The sequence below is a fragment of the Amblyomma maculatum genome, chromosome 5, assembly GCF_055883805.1.
Source record: "Amblyomma maculatum isolate TAMU_Amacu chromosome 5, ASM5588380v1, whole genome shotgun sequence".
In the NCBI taxonomy this organism is placed as follows: domain Eukaryota; kingdom Metazoa; phylum Arthropoda; class Arachnida; order Ixodida; family Ixodidae; genus Amblyomma; species Amblyomma maculatum.
This window is the reverse complement of record NC_139348.1, coordinates 46589335-46611829: the sequence shown is the minus strand read 5'-3', so window position 1 is coordinate 46611829 and position 22495 is coordinate 46589335. Positions and strand designations below refer to the sequence as shown.

Below are 22495 nucleotides of genomic sequence, written 5' to 3'. Positions count from 1 at the left end.
GGCTTTGTGAGTCTGAGTGAGAGTGAGCCTGTAGATGGACCAAATTTTTCTGAGTGAGCCTGAGTGAGCACACGTGAATTTGCCGACCTATGGCTCTGCTACCGCATGGACCATTCTGAAAGACCGTTATTTTTGTCGTTACGCGCAGTTTGATTCATTCATTCTTCATACCGTTATTTTGAGGAACCGACCTCAACTTAGCAGTAAAAATGTCTGCACTGCCTGTCACGTCGTCTCGTATTCCAACAGACTAGAGCATGTTCATGACATTTATATTTCGCGCCAATCAGTCACGGCGTGTGTCCACTCCTCTCGCTTTTTGAGTCTCAAAGTAGCGCTACACTGTAGTAGCGCACGTAGGAACTACGTCACTTGTGACGTTTCGTATTGCAGACGACGCCAGCGCCACTCCTCGCCTGCTCCGGCAACGACACGCGGCTCCCGGTGCTCCCGCTCGATCTGCGCGGCGGCGAGCTGTTGAGAGTGATGCTCCGCCGGAGAGTGGCTTGCGAAACGGTGAAAACAAAAGGCACTCTGCTGGACGAAGGGAGCGGGAAAGGACAGCCATCCTCCTCTCTCGCCATCATCCTCCAGCGCGCCGCCGCCGCAGCGCCGGCGCAGCGTTTTTTGACGCTGGATTGCAGCAGACCAGAGTGGAGCGCCGTTGCCGACGGCCGCGCCAGCGAACGCTGTTCCTGCGGCCCCAGCTCCGACGCTGAGGCGCACGCTCGCCGTCTTGTCTCTTGGTTCGTTTGATTCGCGAATTTTTATTGGAGTCCGTCTTTTGCTGCTGCAACTTCCGATCGATAGCCTCTTCCTCCTCTCAAGCCCTCGCAAATCGTGCCTATAATCCCGACGAAGATGGTTTCTTCCGCGGCTTCGGGTGATCCCCCACCACGTTTCGTCTAATCTCACAGTTACTCCCGCGTGAGTGATCTTTGAAGAGCTTGAAAGTGGATGTAGTGCACTTGTGCGTGGGCACGTGTGTGTTTGAGGTGCGGTTAGAAAAATTAGCGGTTCCACTTAGCCAATAAGTTTGTGGTGTGAGTTTTCTTCACGTGTTCGAGACAAAGCGTATCATCAAGTTGCCGTGGATAAGACGTTCCTGACTGTCGCCGTCATGCTCGGCACTGCCTTGGCTGCGCTACATCTTGGATGATGTGGATCGACGGAACGACACCTCCGTCGCTTTCTCTGCGGCCGCGGCACGGAGGAGCGCCGTCGCCTGAGCGCTGAGGAGGAGCAGGGCTTTCAGGGGGTGAGTGCAATGCTCGCATTCCCGCGGTGGCGTGCGCCGGGGAGGACGCTGACCCGCCGTCCTTTCAGCGCTTGCGCCCCCCGATATGGGAATCATTTGGGAAGTAAGGTATTCAGTTTGACAATAGGGTCTACATTTCGGGCCTGCGCTGTTCATTACGGGTGTAAGCTATTTTTTTCGGGTGTACGGTCTAGAGCTAGAGGCAGTGTTTTATTTGTGTCATTGTACCAGCGTAATCATGTCTGACATGAGCTGTGGCAGGTGTTAATACAAAATGCAAATACAAATGTAGCTTTGGAATGCAGAATTGAGGAAAAGTGTATTGTGTTGAGATCGTTAAGAGTGTGTCCAGCTCGCGTGTGCGGTGTTGATTGTATACGGTGTCCAGGTAGCCAGTGTGGTGCTCAGTTCTGAAATACAGCGTTCAGGAAATTATTTGTCGTATGAAAGGTAGTGTGGAAGTAGCGACGTGCTTTTCTTCAATGAGAATGGTTCTTATCGATGACTAGTAACAATCTTCGTCTGCAGTAATGCCGCAGCGGTTTTGAGCGCGGCTTGATGCCGATTGCCTCTTTTTGCCTTCACTTCGTTCCCGCTAACATTATTTCCACATTAGCAAGATTGAAGTTAGCCATGAGATATTACCCCCTATGCATCACTTGAGATTAGGGGTGGGCTTTTTTCGAAAAAAGCTCGAGCTAAAATGTTTCTGCTTTTGATGGATTGCACTTAGATTGCGACAAGAATGCGTGACTAATAGAACGAGATCCTACGTTTAAGTCACGCGCCTGTTTGTCAGTGGCCTCTATTTTGAACGTTCGATGTTGATATGCCCTTGATTTTGTCAATTATCTCGCAAATCCTTGGCGCCAGGTGACCAAGCGAAACTTCCAATTCTGTTTTCTTTCCATGCGCTTGCGAGTTAATTTGCTCGGAAAATGCTTAAGATATATTTATAGCAAATATGGCGTTTTACCATATATAGTTTTTCAAGGTCGATTGTTTGTTTCTCGTTTTTGGCATGCCATAAAGGCATTGAAAAAGTGGGAAGAGAAAACAATGAGTGAATGTTATGTATGCTGCAAAGAGAAATATTTGAATCGTTTTTTTTTTTTTGCACATGAAATATACATAATGCAGCCACCACTATATGATTTTTTTTCCCCTTTACCGAAGTAAACTTGGGAGGTGTCGTGTTCCGTTTATAAGGACACCGTCATAATCGGAATATAACACGCGGCTTTCTACTGAATAGCAGAACATCAAAAGCAATGAGGAACCACGACTAGCATTTCTGAAATATCAACTACGTTATTAGGTGCCGGTTTAGCTTGACAACGCATGAACAAACATGCAGAAGAAAAATTGAGTACTCGTTTGGATAAGCTTTGTTTCGTTTAGCTTTCCTTTGCGACGTCTTCCCACATTTAGCGAAGCATTCAATAGGCATTTAATCTTTTATTGGTATAAAGGATACTTAATTATAGCCATTACTACAACTCTATGAGAAGAAGTCAAAAGCTCAACATACGAAGCACACCTGAAAGACTCGCAACTTAACACGTTAAGAATTCGGCTGCCGAGCGTAGCGCCATTGACGATGATCCTGTTTCCTTGGTCCGTGTTGTAAACCCACTGGCAGCGAGTTTTTTCTTTCTAGCGGTTGTCCAACTGAAGCTTCGCAGCGACCTCTGGGAAATCAGTAAAGCGCCTTCATTAAAAATGTATCCTCCAGTGCAGTGCATGGAAATCGTTCCCGCAATAAACGTCTTTTAAGTTTGGGCCAGTCACTGGAGAAAACGCTGAAAATAGCCTCTGCGGAGGGTGCCTTGCTTTTTGCACGTGCGTAGCCCCGGTAGCCAGAGCGTGGTTTGAGTCACGTACTTGCTGCGGAAATGTTTAAACGTTTCGGGCCCGAAACCGTGTGTGGCACGTCCTCACCTCCCCCTTTTCCTCCTCCTTCGTTCGAGAAGGCTCCTCGCCTACTGTGACGGGCCTGGAACGGTGCCCATCATCTCGGTGTCGTCGAGCGCGCAGAAAACAGCCTCAGCGGCTGGACGGCGCTATTTCGAGCGTAATAGTTTTCACTGACGCGATCGCTGGGCCACGTGTTGCGGTGCAGTACTATGATGATCAGTCCATTGACGACAGCCTACGAAGAGGGTTAAGTTGAAAGGATGGGTCCGAAAATTCTTTGCACTCTTGTACCGGTCCGCACAGTCGTGGTCTTATAGCGTTGCCAACGTTGCGATGTCATTTGTTGCCCCCTCACCACGCTGGTCGTGGATGCGGAGAAAACTTTGTCACCCAGTCACAATATACTTTTTAAAGCTTTAAAGTAGCTTCAGCGAAATATTTGTTCAACTATGACTCAGCAAACTGTTTCACTTCACAGCGATTACCGCTGTGAAGTGCGCATTTTTTTAACGGTAAACACCCGTACTCGCTAAAATAAAGCTACACGCTGTCCTTTGACACAGTTTTATTAGCCCTAACCGCATGTGGTGAAGATAGGTGTTTCATCACGTGACGAGCTGAGCGCCACCAGTGTCGCTTATAGCGTTTAGCTCAGATAGGGGGTCTGCAGAAAATTTTTGCCCCTCGCTCGTAAGTGGCACGAGTAGGCTAGCAAATAGCAAAATATGTTGCCGGTGGATAAGTAGATTCCAATATATTTTGCGAATTATTTTTTCTAGTACGCAGAAACTGCCGTCGGCACAGGCTTCAAAACCCACGCGCCGTAATATTTCAGTAAAAACCTGACCGGGGCTGTGGGAACAGGTAAAGATGTTGTACAGCAACCTTTTCACGCGCTGCGCGTATACATATTTATTTATTGTACCCTCAGGGCCAAAGGCATTACAGAGGGGAGTGGGTTAATTAGGATACAGAACAATGAATATAATACAGTGAAAACAATCTCCTTCTGCTGCTCCTTCGGTTGAAAAGATGTTGCCGCACCCTATTTTTGGCTCGGGTTTTGTCGAACTTCACAGTTTTGTTTTTTTTTTTTACTTATCTGCCATTCGAAGAGCTGAGCACGTCTGTGTTTGCAAGCGATTTTGGCCCAATGGCTCCTGTCTTTCTGCACAGTTCGAAAACCGAGCTCATACGTAAAATTACCATTAGTTTGCCACTCCTGACTACACAAGTGTTTCTGACCGGACGTTCCAATTGCACATTATAACCGGATGCAACTCAAACCCTTGCGCCCTTCAAATGACCCTCCATGCACCTATTCTTTGGATGCTCGGCACACGGTCGCGGAGATCAGAGACCATGGCGGCAAAAGTATACGCTGTTCAGTCGAAGCTGAGGCAGCATATAGCGCTGTAGTGCACTGGTACACAATAATAGCGCAGCCGGCTTGAGTAAGTGTCATGTGTATGACCTTAGGGTCATGCACATGACACTTAAGTCGCCCGGTGATTCAAGCGCACTCCTTGTAATGGTCGCGGTGACACGTGTTTCAATCGCTCAGAGTCAATTGAGACAGCCTACATTCATACCCCTAAACCTGAATTCTTGAAACTTACCGTAGTGCGCCATCGCTGGTGACCGGGAATCACTTTTCAAACAGGCTCGTTAAAGCTGAGCAATGGTCGTTTGCAGTTTCCCCAAGAGCTTAATGGTATATTTATTACATTTCGGCGAGGGCGTTTCACTGCCGACGTTAACGCGAATCTGCAAGTCCTTGCAGACAGATTGTCTGCCACGGAGCAAAAAAACTAAAAACGAAGATAAAATGAGAGTTGTGGTCGAGAAAATCGATAATCCTCGCTTCCAGCATATTTGAGAACGCTGTTCGTATTTCAAACCCCCCAAGACAGACGGGGTAAGCTCGTTTCCATTAAAAAATACGAAGAATCCAAGAAGGAATAAACAGAAGGAAGATACGTAAAGAAATAAAATGGCGACAGCAGAAAAGAAGAGAAATCCGTCACGGCTCTTTGTGTGAACCGAGTGCGTGGTTCGAAAAAAAAAAGAAAAAACATACCGCACCGAAAGCAGAGCGCCCTTTAATACGGAACCATGAGGCAGATTTGGACTCCCGAAGGAAAACGAATGAAAACTCTTGACTCTTTGGCAGTACTGTATTGCCTAAAATATGAATAAATGAAATGAAAATAAATTAAAATGACGAGCGAAAGCGAGAAATGTCCGACCGGAGCAGACATCAAAGGCGAGGGGATCTGGCCCGTGGAAGAAAAAGCTCTGATTAGGACACAATTTTCCGGGATCGCTACGACGACAAGGCTGCGCACGCGCGCTCTATTCTTCCTTGCTCTTCTTCGATGCTTTTTTTCGCGTGGCTGTTCTGTTTGGCAGGGACCGACGCGTCTGCTCGCGAGCGGCTGCGTTGTTTCTACTCGACAAAGTTCAGCTTTGTGAGTTTTAAATGTCAATCACAAGTGAGGCTTCCAGGCTTGGCAGCGTGCTCTCGCGTTACGTTTTTATTTTATTTTTTCGTTCGAGTTTGTGCCGTTGCTTATTTTTGAGCTGCAGCAGCGAGCTTCAAAATCACGTGTGCGAAAACGTTCGTGTGATAGTGTAAACAACAATGCGCGCCTCTCAACTCAGACGTCGACTCTTTTTTAGGCTTAGGGTTACGGCTGTGAAAGTCCCTCCCTTTTTTCCCATTAATTATAAAGGACAAAAATTGTCTGTTAAAACTTCGTGACATGACTGATCTGATGCTGTGCTTGACTAGGCATAGTAAGATGTTAGCTGTACCATCTGAACGTACAATAGCGAATAAAGTAGCAGGAAAACAGTCTTCTCTGAAACATCTGAATACTATATTTGCAATTCTGCACTAGGCTTTAAAAGTGATTGAAGCGATGCTGTTTTTGAAGGAATACTAAAAAAAAAAAAGAAGAAGAAAAATCAACAATGGGGTATGGGTGGTTGAACATCACGAAGTGGTATATATGACCTAGCTATGAAAGACGTTTGAGTGGCACTTGCGGTTATTTTAAGCACGTGGACATTGCACAGTACACAGGCAATAGCTGAACGCGAAAGCCACTGCGGCGGGGCCAAAACGTTTGCTTAGCGACGGGTCGTTTATTTTATGGTTATGATATATTTGTCATTAGTTCAATCTGTAAGCACAGATTTCTTTTTTTTTTTTTTGTCATCAGAAACATTTCGGGGGGTCTTTGATACAGATTTTACGAGATGTGACTCGTCGTAACATCTTGCGTTTTCTTACGAATGCATATTAGCCCGCTTTGACCAACGGGGCTGTACCTGGAGCTGTTATGAAGTTCCGCGGACAGGACGTCAAGGAACACGACCTGTGTCACGCTTCGAGCTAGCGAGCTACGCAAGATGGCTTAGTCTAGCTCCAATTTTATACAACTATTGATTGTGGCAGCCAATGTAAAGCGAGACTGCCGCTGATAACGGTCGCGCGCCGCCGCTGAGATAGCACCAGCGCGCGGTAATCTTCATGGTAAGCAGTTTGTAACAACGCCGTTAAACTCGGAATTGGCAACAACCCTCAAACAGTCGCCGACGGCCACTCCGAGGCAGTAATCGCCCCGGCGTAGTCATCTCGCTTGCCGTCGTGCTGCTGCTAGGCTTATCAGCCACTGCTGCGTATCCGCTGTTCGTGTCGCGCTTAACCGATTAGGAGTCTCCCGCGCGCTTTGGTTGATTTGTTGGCCACAAAGTCTGCGCAGCACTCAGCCTTACTGCAGTGGCCGTGATAGAGCAGTGAATATAATGACTGTCGGTTATCGCGGAGGAGTAGCGCCTGCGATGCTTTCAAGGGCAGCGGGATGCGCTCTCGGCGCCTGTCCCGTGGTCTCACCCGCGCTGAAGGGCAATAAATAATTGGGAGCGGGTATGCGCGAGGCCTGAAACGCTTCGGACGCAATCTGGATATATTCTGGCATTCATTCGGTGTCTTTCGTGGCTTCTAGGACGTTATCGAAATAGTGTCCCAGCGGCTCGCTTCTCATATAGTACGCAGGCGAAAACAAAATACGCAGATTCACGAATGAGCAAGAGGCTCAAAATTAAGAAGACGCGGCATCGGGAAGCATATGGTTGAGCACTGCATATATGCGGGGCATATACTGAGCCTGTACTTTTCGCGCACGCTTTCTAGCTCGCAGGCTGGAATTGAGCCGTAGTGTCTACAGATGTTCGCGTGTTTCAGAACTATTTCTATTAAAGGTCCATTGCAAGAAGCGAGCCGAGGCAGTGCCTCTTTCGAAATATATAACTGTTCATTTCATGTCGAATTTTCTGCCCGGTTCGTTCTATATTCAAAGGTGACGTGGTATTCACGTAAATTGATTTCATTGCGACGGTTGTCCGTTGAACGCGAGGATCAATTCCCATATTATTCTGTTTCCTGAGGCGTCGTTACGACGACCCGTGCTCATTGGTGAGCTTCAGAGGCCTCAGTTGTGCTCATCGTACTCACGAAGGCCTATACAGTTCACCGCGTAAGCTCATTTACCTCGGCGTTAAATCATGCACTGTGTACTGAAAGAGGACTTTCGCGATGCCAATTCATGGAAGTTTCTTATCACTACCTTAAACTTGCTGACATTCTGGGCAACGGTATACCTTTGAGCGGCGAGTCTTTGAGAACCTGCATCAAACCGGGAACCTCGCCTCTGCGCCAGCGTACTTACTTTGCCACGGAATTAAATTTCCTCGAGATGAAGTTCCTGGCAGGAGGCAAGTGGGATCGCGAAAAGTAATTAACTTGGCTCGGAGAAAGATGCTACCGCGCTGTCGCGTACAGCTGACGCCATTACCTGGACTCCCAGTGCTGAATTAGGCTCGAGAGCTCTTGAGCAAGCCTGTTGCTGTATACACATGAGAATCGCTCACTCTGCTTTGCTGGCACTTGTGTCGGCAAGAATCAGTGGGATGCAAATTTCGATTCAGGTAAAGCAAACGCGGCAGACGCAGCATATCTTAAACGGACTGCAGCGTTAGACGAATATTTGCATTTTTTTGCGGACGTAGGAATGCGCAAGCGCGCTGTGCCTTGAAAAACTCTGAGCTTTTGTAAAGCGGAATTGCTCTCAGAATCTTTCAGAGTGTGACCTTCAACGATTTCCAGCGTATTTCACGGGGTCACTGTAAAGGGTAAAGAAAGACCGTTGTGTTTCATTCGGTGTGCTTCATGGGCGAGTTGAATATGGTTCATTTTGAATGTAGCGCAAAAAGCAAGGACCAAGAGTAGAGTGTTTTTTGCAATACCTTCAAAGTGAACCATATTCAACCAGCCCAACTTTCAACCTTACTACTGTACATTTCTTCTACAACGGGCTGTGTTACGTGTTTTAACTCCCACCACTACAGTCCAGCCTCGCTGGCCGCCCTGATAGCTATTTATGTAGTGAAAGCAAGGATTGCCTTATGGTATGCAAGATCGGGCGACTGTCTTCCGGAATTTTTCAGCCTGTGTGGATACCTCCCGCCTTCAACCGGCCATGCTCGACGGGTGAAACATTACCTAAGCTCGGCGTTTTGGAGGCAGGTCAGGTGCTACAAGGTCTGGCGTGTGACTTGAATATGCCGCATAACCACCAAGCACGTAGGTACAGGGAATGGTGCGAAACTGCGCAACGGACCACAGAGTTCACCTGGGCATACATCCGCCACCTCCCTGCCTTTCCTCCTCATCTTCCTCCTTCTTGCCAGTAAAGAAGAAACGAGCGATTCTACGCCAAGAAAAAGACCTCGTTTTGGGGAACCAGTCCCTACCGGTCCCACACCTTAAGACCCTACAACAGGGACCGAAGTTCGCCTACCAGCCGACCTGGACACCAATTGACAAACTGTGCTTTGGTAGAGCCCTCGCCCAGTCTGCGCCTGAACAGACCCGCCTCAGGTGCATCGAGGAATGTGTCGATACGATTGCAAGGACTGACCATGGGACGCGACCTTGTAAGTGTGATTCCAGCTACAGCTTAGCGGATTTCCCTGTCAAATCCAATTTGCGGTTACTCCTGTCGGATAAAGAAGGGTTCTTCGTTGTTGTTCCTGAGAGCATGTATGCGGTCAAAGGGCAGGCGGCCATTGAAAAGAATTTCAACGCTGTAGACGCGAAAGCGTCGAAAATTAGAAAGCAAGCTATTGGGCTACTTAAAGGCATGAACATGCATAGTCTTGCAACGGCCTTCTCGAACGTGAAGAGTACGCATTTAGATATCTTCTTTTTGGCGAAAACGCACAAGCCAGAGATCCCTTTTTATTTTTACAGAAAGGAACACTTGGCAACATGTCATCTCGAGCTATCTTTTCAAGTTCCTATCTGGCCTATGTATTAATGACCCATTTTTGGTTTCAAATTCTGACAAACTGGTAGATGTGTTGATGAAGTCTAATCCTGGAAGCTGCAGAGCCTTTAGCGTTGATGATACTGACCTGTTTTATTCTTTACGCCACTCAGCCCTTATGCGTAGTGTGAAGGACTGTATTTGTGGATCAAATGATGAGTTAAGTTTCAGAAATAGTGGAGGAATTCCGGTTGAGTCTTTTCTTGAATTAGTACTTTCGTTCTACCTCAAGTCCACCATGCTGCTTGGGAAGGCAAAACATACATACAGAAGTCCGGTGTATGTATTGGCTCATATGTGGCACCTGTTCTCGCAGACATCTTTCTCAGTAGCGTGGACAGATGTCTTGAAGGAAGTCTAAATGGCATGTGTTTTTGTGTGTCTAGATACGTGGATAATTACCTCGTTTTTGTGGAAGGTGCACGCTTCACAGACAACGTTGTGAACTTTTTAAAGGTCTTCCGAGAGTGCGGGAAAGGTCTTTTGAGTTGCCAACTGGAGACAAATTACAGTTTTAAGATGTGCTTCTATCCTTCACTCACAGCCATGTTTGTTGGCGCTATCATCCGAGTTCAATCAAACCCTTAGTACATAGCGCCTCAGGCCACTCGAAAGTTGTAAAAAACGGAATTGTTCTTTCTTGTCTGCGTTCAGTCCTGGTAAAATCTTGCATGCACGACATGGTCAAAAGCTTTCATGAACAGGTAAATAGAAAAAAGGCATAAGGTTATCCGGACAGCGCAATCAGGTTTGCATGTGATAAACTTACCCGCTGGGTAAAAGGTAACGCACCAAAGAAGGCATCTGACGATAAGGCCAAAAAGGAAAAGGTGGTGATGCCATACAAGTATCGACATTCACACAATCTCAGCAACGTGGCCAAGCGGTATGGTGTAAAGGTAATCATTTCCGCTCCAAATAAGCTCATGAAAGTGTGTGGCTTAGTAGGCAGAATGATGGCGAATCGGAAGGGACAAAGCAAAAATAGGAAAAGATCTAAAGCATGCCTTGCTTCAGGGTTCATTCCTTGCAATACGGAGGTGGTATACGAGCTGCCAGCTTCATGTGGAAAGACCTGCGTAGGTCAGACGGGACATTGTGTAAATGTACGGCTAAAGGAACGCGAAAAATAGCTATCAGGGTCAAAGTCCTCGCATTTGGTTGAGCATTGCCAGGGAAGTCAAGATTATAAGCCTGGCTGTAAGCCGGAGTGTAAGCCGGTGTGCAAGAAAAAGAAAAAAATGTAAGCCCCTTTATGAGGAAGCAGAAATATTGTCATTTCATAAGGAACGACTTCAGCGTGAAATCACGGAGGCTTTTTACGTATCAAGACAAGGTAGTACATGCATAAGCGCACCGTTCATTGCTCTAACACAAAAAGAACTGGCATATCTAGAACACACATGGAACTGATCTCTCCCGTCGCTTCCTTCATCTTTTTTGGTGACTCTTGTTTGCTTTCGTGACTATGAGGCTCTTTTTGCCTTTGTTTTTACATCTTATCTTAGTTAATAAGCACCGCACCAGCTGTATCGTGCCCTATACTTTTACTGTACTACTTGATGCTATCATGTTTATTTTCTTCTGTTGTAGTTTCGTGAGATGGGTATTTATTCTGTGTTTTCCAATAAAACGTTTAGTTGTGAAAAAGCGCTCGTGGTGTGTCCTTCTACTTTTGGTCCTTGTTTTTTTTGCGCTACCTTCAAAATGCTCCATCAACACGCCTCTGATAGCTCCCGCGCAGATTCATAGTCGTAAACTCTGCGCACATTTCTACTGGCAGAAAATTTCTTTTATAGACTGGGTCAAAAATGTATGGAAAATATTATGGAAGACAGTTGTTCGATTATGAAGTCGATTAAATTTTGTTTTTCTTCCTGGGTTCAATCATTGTTCTTTTGCCTACAAATTGTATTTACTCTAAAAATGTCGCGCTGAAGGCACCAAAGCCAACACTCAAATGAAATAAAATCCAATCGGAACCCGCCGCGGTGGCGCAGTGGTTACGGTGCTCGACTACTGTTCCCAAGGATGCGGGATCGAATCCCCCGCGGCCTCGGCGACCGCTTTTTGATGGAGGCGAAAAGCAAAGCGCTTGTGTGCTGTGCGATGTCAGAACCCCAGGGGGTCGAATGTTCCCGAGCCTTCCACTACGGCGTCTCTTATAGTCTCGAGTCGCTTTGGGACGTTAAGCTCCGCAAACCAAACTAAACCAACCGAAATCAGATCAGAGAGTACAATGTGAATATGTCTTTATATGAGATGTATATGCGTGTACTGTTCGCTAGCGTGACAGTGGTCGCGCACGCACGCACGCACGCGCGCGCACGCACACACACACACACACACACACACACACACACACACACACACACACACACACACACACACACACACACACACACACACACACACACACACACACACACACACACACACACACACACACACACACACACACACACACACACACACATTTTATTCAATGAAATCATGCACAAGGTATATTTGAAGCGCGCTAAGGTAAAAATGAAAACAAGCGTAAAAAGGCGAACCAAAGCGAACATCAGGTCATGTAGCCGTTGGTTGATGATTTAGAGTTTAAGCGGTGCCAACTTTTTCATGCTCACAAATCTAATCTCACATCATCTTCCTTTCTTAACGTCTGATAACGTGTCCAATAAGGGATAAAAAATGCTGTTCAAGGAGGAGATGTTGGCTTCCGTATGTATAGGAACCCGAGAGTGTAGACTGATGTAAACATTGGAGAATCATCAGATGGGCCCTAGGACGTAGTGCGCGTCGACGTTCATGGCTGACGTTCTTACATGTATGTGTAACGTTTTTCGTAACGTTTTTTTTTCTATATTATTTGGTCCGGAATAAAGCTTTCTCCACGAACAAAGATCACTTACGTTAGCTATTACGCACGAGGCATACGAGCCTTCAAACTCAACGCTTATTTTGCGCACTTGGAATTTTGCTTTATTAACCAATTTCGGTGTACGAGTGTTAGCTCAAGACACGTGAGCTGCGCAATGCGCCGAACGACAGTTAATATGCATTAACTTCTGGATTGCTTTAATTCATTGTATACATGTAGAGAGCGAGGAAGAGAGAAACCACTTGCCCGCGGCGAATTGGCGTCCGCCCGACGTTGCCGAAACGAACGATTAGCGAGCGTTGTCGCGGTCGGGGCGTCCTTGAACTGTTTACGCGTCCATTCGGCACCGCCTTCCGATCCTCGCTTGGCCGGCAGCATCTCGAGGCCCAGATGGAGGCGAAGATATCGAAGAGGAGTTCGGAAACGGTGTCATCGTGTCGCCATCGTCTCGTGGTCGGAAAGTTGCTGCAAGTTTGCTCGACACTGTGGTACTGCGGATAGCGCGCTCGTGCTCAGGGTTGACTCGAGGGCTTTGAACGATTTAGAGAGAAATCGATTGGCATCTTTGCTGAGTGAGGACACTTTACGTATGTGCACAACTGCGTACGGTAACGAATCGTAGCTTTCACTGCGAGTGTGGCACGCTTGTTCGTGTTTTATATGCTTTGGAAGAACTCAGTAATGTTTTGTGTCGCAACTTGGATTTAATTTTCGTGTTGGGTGGCGAAAGCTGCAAGCAGGGTTTTTTTTTTAAAACAGTGGTTTGGTTTTGGTTTGTGGGGTTTAACGTCCTAAAGCGACTCAGGCTACGAGAGACGCAGCAGTGGAGGACTCTGAAAATTTTTACCATCTGGGTTTTTCTAACGTGCACTGATATCCCACAGCACACGGACGCCACTCCGTTTCGCCTCCACCGAAACATGGTAATCTTGGCCGGGCGAGCTTTTACAGTCGTGCCTCGTTAATATGGACACTTTGGTTTCCGACCAAAACTGTCCATAAAGCGAGTCATCCATAATAACGAGTCATGAATAAAAACTAAAAAGATTTTATTGAGAAAAAAAATGTGTAATTAATGACTGCTTTTGTGCATACCGGTGTTCACTGGACTCAAAATTAGACAGAACACCGGCAATTTTGAGTGAATTATCCCGGTCATCGTTGTCCTCAAAATATTGCAGTGCAGTCTGAAGCGACTCGCGCACTATGACACGCGTAATGGTAGGCTTTATGTTGGTCGTACTCTCGGGCACCAACTCTTCACTGGCTGATGAATCAGTGTCTGATTCTATATTCGCCGCAACTTCCAAAATGACCTCGTCACTGAGCTGCTCCTCCACGTCCGCTTCGTCATCCGCGGCGAGGAGTTGTTCTGCGGCGCTCTCTGGGTCAGCTGCACCTGCCTCTTTTAGTGATTCTCGAAGCCTTGCCAGGGGAATGTCATCATCCAAACTACAACTTTCTGGGTCCAACTCCTGATGCGGTAAAATACCAGTGTGGCGCCAGCAGTTAGTGATGGTCGTTTCACTTACGGCATCCCACGCAAGCTTAAGCTGCCTCAAGCACCAGCGAAGATCTACTGTCTGCGGCTCCTGCTTCTCGGCACAACGAAGGTAGTGTCGGACCAAGGCAGCTCGGTAGTGTGCTTTTGTTGCTCTAATTATGCCGGCATCAAGTGGCTGAATCTTAGCAGTCATGTTTGGTGGGAGAAAGATGAGGTTGATATTTTTGAACTCTTCAGGGGAGATAGTGTGGCAGCCGGCATTATCAACGAGAAGAACCACTTTGCGACCGCTTAGCTTTAGTTTTTGGTCAAATGTTTGCAGAAACCCTCTAAAAATATTTGAAGTCATCCATGATTTTCTATTTGCTTCATATGTACAGTATATAGATGGGGAGAATGTTTTTCCAAAGCATCGGGGTCTTTTTGATTTTGCCACTACGATTGGCTTCACCTTGTCCGTCCCACTCGCATTGCACATGAGGCCTACCGTAATTCGCTCCTTACTGCGCTTTTTTCCTGTTGCAGGACCGCGAGCAAGAGTTGCGGATGGACCGAGCTTATAGAAGAAACCGGTTTCGTCAAAGTTGTAGATATCATCCAGGAGATAGCCGCTAAGTAGCTGTTTGAGATTTTCTTGAGACGAGGAAACAGCCGAGCTGTCGATGCTGCCCCCTTCTCCATGAATCCGTCGACTCGAAATGCCATGTCGGTTCTTAAACCTTGTCAGCCATCCTCTTGAGTAGCTGAAGTCAGTCACGCCTAGACAGAGCGCAGAATATTTTTTCTCAGTAAACATCACCTTGTTTTACTGAACAAAATATTTCGTAAGTCATCACAGCTAAAGTCTATCAAGACGGAGGAGAAGGAACGGTACGTACCCATAATGTTGCCGAGGCAGCGAGCCTTCTCTTGAAGCATTTCGTCGCTCACTACAGCACCATTTGCGCGCACATTCCCGAACCACATCAATAAGGCCGACTCCATCTCTTCGAACTGTGCTGGGCGCTGTCGGACTGTGGCTGACGCTGCGATGCCGACGTTGAGCCATTTGTCGGAGTCTTTTAATATCGATGCTACCGTCGACCTGGCGAGGCTGAGGCCTAGCTTAACTTGGGCCCAGTCCCTCACGGCCTGGACTGACTGAGATGGCTTTTGCCGCTTGTGTTCACAGATCTCCCTCTTTGCGGCAACGTTCAGCTCCGTTCTTTTGCGTTTAACTCCCGCCATACCAAAAGTTAGACTAAAGTTGAGGGTTACAGGCTCCTCATTCTTTGCACTTTTTTATTTTTGCCTGGTTAACCTTTCTTTTTTTCCCTTTACTCTTTCTGTTCATTTCACCTTTTATGTTCTTGAGCTGTTTTTGCTGTCCTGCTTGCCAACTTTAAGGAGAGGCGGGGCCAGTCAAGCTGCACCGCACCAGCTTTTTTCTCGCTTTCCTCGCCACGTGTAGTTTTTTAAACCTTCTGTATATGTGTGGTGAAAATAAAGTGAAAGCCAAAGCAAGAAAGCGAGGGAGTCATGTTGGCAGGCTGCTATGCAGAGGGCTATCGAACAGCCCCTTCTGGCGCCGTTTGTATGTGTTCCTATGAAACAAACACTGCAAGCTGAAGTAAGCGACGGCTAGCCGACTACGAAGAGCTCAGACCTTGTCAAGGCCGCATCGTTGACTCAAAGCGAAGCCGACGGCGCAAAATGTGACAGTTCGGCAGCGCAACAGTGACGAAAACCAGGAGCATGAAAGGGAAGCGCGTCCAGGACGGGACTCCCGGTCCCAGTTGCGTGCTCGTCGCATTTTTTTTTTTTTGTCGCTCTACTCCGTGAGTGTGTCTTAACTCTGACCGAAAAGCGTTAATGGCTTCGTGGAACACACATTGTGCTTTGGGAAAGAAAAACTTCAGTTCCTGCCGCCACGTTAGGCGCTTGACTTTCTTCCTGTCATTTCTTTCTTACGCCTTTACCGGCCTCTCTGTTCACGTCCAGTAGAATTTATTGCAACCACCTGCTGCTGTTTTCCCGACTGCGGCCTCTCTTTTCGGCGCTTCCGCTGCACCCAGAAATCTCCCGGCTCCCTCCTGTCGGGGTCTTTCTTAGCTGGCCCTCGGTTTGCTCCTGCGCTCCCCCCTCCCCCTCCCTAAAACGGCGACGCGCCCGCTATGGTTCTTTCCAACCCCACAGGACTCGTTCAAGCATCCGGCCGTATCGGCTATCGCGTAGGTTCGCGGGCGGCGCGCCCTTCTTTCACTTGCGTTCGGACTCCTCTGCTTTTTTTTCAAGCGCTGTCCATATTAACGAGACAAAAATACATGGGCTCAAGTGGGCTGTGTGCATTCTTCCCCTGTCCATTGTCCAGACAGCGAGTTTCCATATTAACGAGGCATAAATACATTGAAAAAGTTTCGTCCCCAGAAAAACTGTCCATAATTCGGGTCGTCCATATTAACGGGGGTCATATTAACGGGGCACGACTGTATATGGTATTTAGGTATATTTCGCAGCATCTGGAATAGCAGTACTTACTTGTGGGTTTACGTCTTAAGAGGGAAAGAAAATAGAAAGGTTGTAACATGCTGTTTCACTAACAGCCTCAGTGAGTCGTGGTGATTTCACTGCTATGATTTTGAAAAAAAAAAAAATTGGGGGTTTTATATACAATTGTAAAAATCGGTGTTCAGTTCAGTTCAGTCGTTCAGTCGTGTCCGACTCTTCGTGACCCTATAGACCATGTCACGCCACGCTTTCCGGTCTCTCACTATCTTCCTAACATCACATAACTTCATCTGCACTGCCTCGAGGATGCCATCCAACCATCGCGTTCGCTGCCTACCCCTTCTCCGGCGACCCTCAACATTTCCCAACATCAAATCTTTCTCCAGCGACTCCTCTCTTCTCATCAGATGACCAAAGTATCTCAGCTTTAACTTTAGAATTTGACCCTCCAATGAGCAGTCAGGGTTTATGGTCGACAATATCGACTGATTTGATCTTCTGGCAGTCCAAGGAACTCTCAAGAGTCTCCGCCAGCACCACAATTCAAACGCGTCAATTCTTCGGCGGTCAGCCTTTTTCACAGTCCAACTCTCGCATCCATACATCACAACTGGAAAGACGATAGCACGAGTTATACGGATCTTGGTTGGCAGACTAATGTCTTTGCTCTTTACTAGGCGGTCAAGGCTAACCATTGCTCTCTTTCCCAGAAGCAGGCGGTGTAGAACCTAAATATTTGGTACCTTGCCTTGGAAACATTGTTAACTTTCTTTAGGATAGGCAATTTAGGAGGGAAAACATTCGGGCAGAATAAATACCGAGTGATATGTGAAGTTAAGGTTCCATCACGTCGTGTTTTGTTTGAAATCTAATTTGTACATACCTAAACACTAGCAAAAGCTTTAAAAACTCATTCTGTCCTTAATGTTTTCCCACCTGTCTTGAACGCGTGAGATTCGTGTACCTGTACCACCTATGCGCGCAGAATGAGAAAGATTGCAGCATGTTCAAATCCATGCGACCACTCTATGATCAACTCCTAGTGGTATGTTTACAGCTGTTGTGATGAAAAGAGGTCACAAAAGTGCATGCTTAACACATCCTTGATAAATACTTCTCTCTCCATGGGGATCGTAAACAGAACAATTGCTCCAACGGAATGTCTTTGAGGTCCGGCCAGTGGTAGTGATTGTCGCGTTTAATAATAGCTGGCGCCAATTCACACGCGACTTGCACCTGTCACAATTTCCGAGTTTGCATCGCGCGGTGTATATCGAAACCTGCATACGAATAGACTGTGTTATCAGTGAGTTGACGTAGGATAATCAACGTGTCAGCGCGAGAGACGACCGCAGGTCCGCTGTGAGGTCCACTGGAAGCTAGAGCTCATAACATATTTCTATGTGCGCAAATTTAGTCGCAACGTTAAACTGACACATCCGAAGTGCGACGGCACATTTCTGCGACCCAGTTACTAGCCTATAAGGAAAGTTTAGTATCGCAAGCGCTTGCGTTTTTGAGATAAAATGTTTGCTTATGCGGCTGCAAACCTGCAGGAATTCGCCCATGTACAGGGTAGCACGTTTTGATACAACTTTTTTCCGGCTCACTTTGGGGGCGGCGAAGGCAGGGGAGAGTTAATTTTCGCTTTTGGTGAGCCGCAGCTTTCAGAGGGTAACTTTCATTTGGTCCTTGTAGGAGTTACATTGGCTTTGAATGTCATAGTTGTAGAGCACTTAATTGCGGCACAGACCGGTACGGTATCTCGGGTCAACCCAGATATGGCGCTCGTTTCTCCTGGCACTCAGAGAGAATGGAAAAATCCACATTTGGCGAGCGTTCTCGGATCGCGTAACCCGAAGCTGCAGCACGCCTTCCAAACTGGCTATGCAGGAAATTCGCAGAGCTAAGCGTAGCGGTTCAGCGCATCAGTGAACCTGAACTGACTCAGGCAGCACAAACGATGGGTCCAATATTGGCACTGTGTTTGCAATGCCTTACCATACATAGGACCGGTCAGTTGCCAATACGGGGCCAATATTGGGCGGATGCAATGATGGGCCGATGCATATTAGGTTGCTTGGGGAGTGTCATTTTCTGCCGAAATGTGCGGAGTGGGCAAGGCTTCAAACCAAGGCCGGGCGTGCGGACTGCTGGATTCGCTCTCTGTCGCTGCTGCTTCCCACAGAGACGACGTAGTGCAGCCCGAAGAGTCGTTCGCGCCCGCGGCACGGCTGTGGATGCAGCCACGTGTTCAGATTTTCACTTGCAGGTGCAAACTAAGGCCTTCGTGTTTTTCTTTAGGACTGACGCGTACGAAGGGCAGTTGACAAAGGCGGTGACGCACAGCGCGAGAAGGTGACTGTTTAACACTTGTGATGTCACTGTGCGACAACGTCTTGGTTGCCTAATACTGCGGCCCAGGGAAAACGACCTGCGCGCTCGAACCACGTTCGCAGCCATGTGGTATTTTTTTATTACTTGTTTTATCCATTATGGGCGCCATAATATAGTGTGTGACGTCACATTGTTACGCCACCAGAGTAGCTTCAGTACCTCACCGGCAAGTGCCTGATTTTCGTTGGAGCGTTATACTTACCGTTCTGCGCATGCGCGAGAAAATGAATAAACGGAAAAGAGCCCAATGAAATCTGCCCCTTTCCGTCGCTCGGTTTTAGGTTTCACGCAGTGACTATTTCGAACCTCAATGACAGACAAGACTGGTGGCGTGAACAGCAAAGCAATGCGCTTACACCACCGTACATGTGCAGAGCGCAAGAGCGAGCGCCCGCGAGTATCATGTGGACCAATTATATCAGTGTTTCACTGATTCCTCGTGGGAGCCCCCTCTAAACGTTAGTAGATGCAGCTGTACCCCCTCTCCCTTTTTTGTTAATGTTTTTAGGATGGATGTTAAAGCTTGCACGTTACTAAAGAGACGGCGCCCTGCTAGGGCCCTAGATTCGGTAATAAATTTATATAACCAGAACAATTGAATGCAAGCATCTAGATCGAAATACCCATCAGCGCTAATGGTTATTTCTGAGCGCCGCGCCGTAAGCATGCGAGAGCAATATTTATATATTAGGATATTTTTGGTTTATTGCGGCTGGAAGAGTTTTGTTTTATTTTATTTTTGTTTATCGCGGCTGCTTATACATAAGCATTTAACTTTTCCGGTCGATCATTGCAGGTAATTCTACTCTGCCTGTGTTAGGTTTCTTATTTTAGCTATCACTTCAAGGTTTCCTCATTCTCCAGGGTTTGTATGCATTCGTATTTTCCGGCAGTTTGCCGACGCCCTACATCTTCGGGAAGTCCAGGCCTTATTCCTGACGGACCTCCTCTGAAAAATGCGGTTCGTGCCGGAGAAATCGCTCCTTTACGTCAGCGGCTGGAGAGCAATCAGCCTATGTCGTGGCCCGCTGACACTCAAGGAAACCACGCCAGACGAGAATAACAGCTGCTCTTCGGGAACGCCTCGTTAGTGGCCTTCGCGTCTCGTCTCGTGCGTTTTTTTCCTTGCTAGTGGGCGACCTCTGATGGCTCGCTTGCCTTTTTGTTTTTCATTGGAAGAGTTGAGCAGGAGGGGGAACGGGTACCCCTCCCAAGCGCACCTCGGTGTTCCGTCCACCTCGATTGTAAGCGACGTTGCGGGTCGTGGCATCTGAGCAATTAGTCAAACCTTTAGCGCTCCAACTCGGCAACCAACCTGCTGGTGTAGGGTACGCCTATCTTATAGCCCGTTTCCGTCGTGTTAACGCGTCAACTACATTATGGCGTTCGTCGAGTGGTTTTCTTGCTCACCTGGTTGCCGCTTTCATAGTCGGAGTGAAACGTTTATGGATGGATGGAAAAAGTGACGAAAGTGGAGTGAGGTGCATTGTAGAAATTGCAGTCATCCATCCACGATGCAACTGAAAGTGTGCCAAGGTGGGGTGGATTTATCAAAAAAGGCAGAAATTTCTTTCATTTTATTTACACCCAACCGCAACCTGATACAAGCTACACAAAAGCTGCAAATACTTTTAATAATAATAATAATAATAATAATAATAATAATAATAATAATAATAATAATAATAATAATAATAATAATAATAATAATAATAATAATAATAATTTGTTCACAGCAAAGGAAAGGCGCAGTATCTGTCGCACTTGTTTCTGCGGACACCTGCACCGCGCCGTAAATGATCGAAGAAACGTGGGATAAAAACTGGAAATAGAGAAAAAGGAGCCGCAGCCATCTTTAACGTGCACTGACATCGCATGACACACGAACGAAGCTTCGTTTCGCCTCCATCGAAACGCAGCCGCCGGTGGTCGGGTTCGAACCCGGGAACTCAGGCACAGTGGATCTTCGTTTAAAGAAGGAAACGATTGTCATGTTTCTTTTGAGCCTTTTTCGGTATCTCTAGCTGCAATGTTCGCACAAGCTTTTCGTCTGGAAAACAAATGCAGCAAACAGTTAACGTATTTTGTAGGCAAGCGTGTCTAAGCTCCTAAACACACGTCTTTGAGGTGATTCTATTATCTTTACTTTCCCTTACTGACCGGCTTCCTATCTCAGCCGAAGTCTTGACACAGAGGCAGGCCGGCCGGCGATGCGTGCCGATAACGTGGGGCACTGGAGAGCGCGGTGGGCCACGCCCTGTCTGACCCGGTGAGCTCCGAGAAACAAAGTGCCTTCACCACGACTCACTTAAGTCCGCCAATTAGCCTCGACGCCGCCATGCCTGAGTACACGTTAACTCCTCCACTCGGAATGGCGAGGACGGACCCTGTTCAGTGTTAAGCCGAGGTGAGAGGGTCTCGTCTATCTTTCGGAGGGTTTAAGAGCGGACACGTCGGAGCGAATATCTCCCTCTGCTATCTCGGTATTAGATGCCCAGAGCGCCCGAGTCACTACAGCCGAGGAGAGTTGTAAAACGAGAGCCGGAGTGCGTAAGGGCGGAAAAAAAGTTAACGTAAGGTGACACGGACCCGGGGTTAAAGTACTAGGTGCTCAAACGAATGCGCCATGAAATCGTAAAGCGGGTCGGATAAGGGGCAAGCGCATAAAAGGGTTGCGACGGGGAAGAGTGAGCAAAAAAATCCAAGATATGTGCGACGTGATGCTCAGACATTCATGATCGTAAAAGAGTACGCTCTCTACTTCGTCATGTCTAAGTAAAAATAAAAAAGATAACAATGAAAGAAAGAGCGAAAGAAAGGAAAAAAATTGCTTTGCAAGGAAATGCAGGTTCGCCCCTTTCATGTATGTACGCGCTGTGCGACTTCAACGTTTATCTATTTCTTTGTTGCGGCGTTGCGAGATATCTGGTTACAGTGCAGTACGTATGGTCCATATGAGAAAAAAGAAAATACGGCAGCCATCGCATAATGATTATTTCACGTCAATTCAAACAATGATTTTTAAAAGAGCCGGAAACCGCGGCAGGGAAAGTGAATATGTATTATTTTCCGCTCAGAATATTTTCGTGCCGCGCTAAGTTATTCCATCAACTGAGACAAATAATACGAGCTTTGCTTTTTACGTTTATACTGGATACCTACATATTTAAACTGAGTATTTATGTACAACTTGGGGCCGAGTGCCTTTAATTAAATTGAAAACGGATTGAGAAACAACCAGATGCGATTTTCCTACCAATTTACCTCCTCCGTGATTCTTTTTTTTTCTGGCATTAAAAAAAAATGAGCGAAATATGGAGAAAATATATGGGCGCCACTCGAGCTCTGCCTTTAATAGCGTAAGGCGATAGTGTTAATAACAACCATCTGCGGCTCCCTTTGAGGTTCCCTGTTCGCGTACATGTCGTTACTGCTCGCTTAGTCACCAATCTCTTAACCCGTGCCTCTGGTGTCTCGCACATTCCTCTAAGCATACAGTCCTAAGTTACCACGTGGTAACCAGTCGTAAGCGACCACGCTCAAGGCGAAATACTTTAATGGCGCATGCTTGGGGCCACGATCCTGTCCGTTCGTCTGTAACGCTTTATTTTGAAGACGTCAAGTCACTAGCCAGCAGAGGTGGGCATTTGACC

At 47.1% G+C, this 22495-nt stretch overlaps 1 protein-coding gene across 1 annotated transcript in view; it reads left to right on the top strand.

Moving 5' to 3' along the window:
- The first annotated feature begins 492 nt into the window (after positions 1 to 492).
- Positions 493 to 22495, top strand: part of LOC146188235 (uncharacterized) — a 140991-nt gene continuing 118988 nt past the window's right edge. Inside the window, exon 1 of the mRNA XM_084603696.1 lies at positions 493 to 1258. The gene's annotated coding sequence lies outside the window, so the exon portion shown is untranslated. The remainder of the gene's footprint in view (positions 1259 to 22495) is intronic.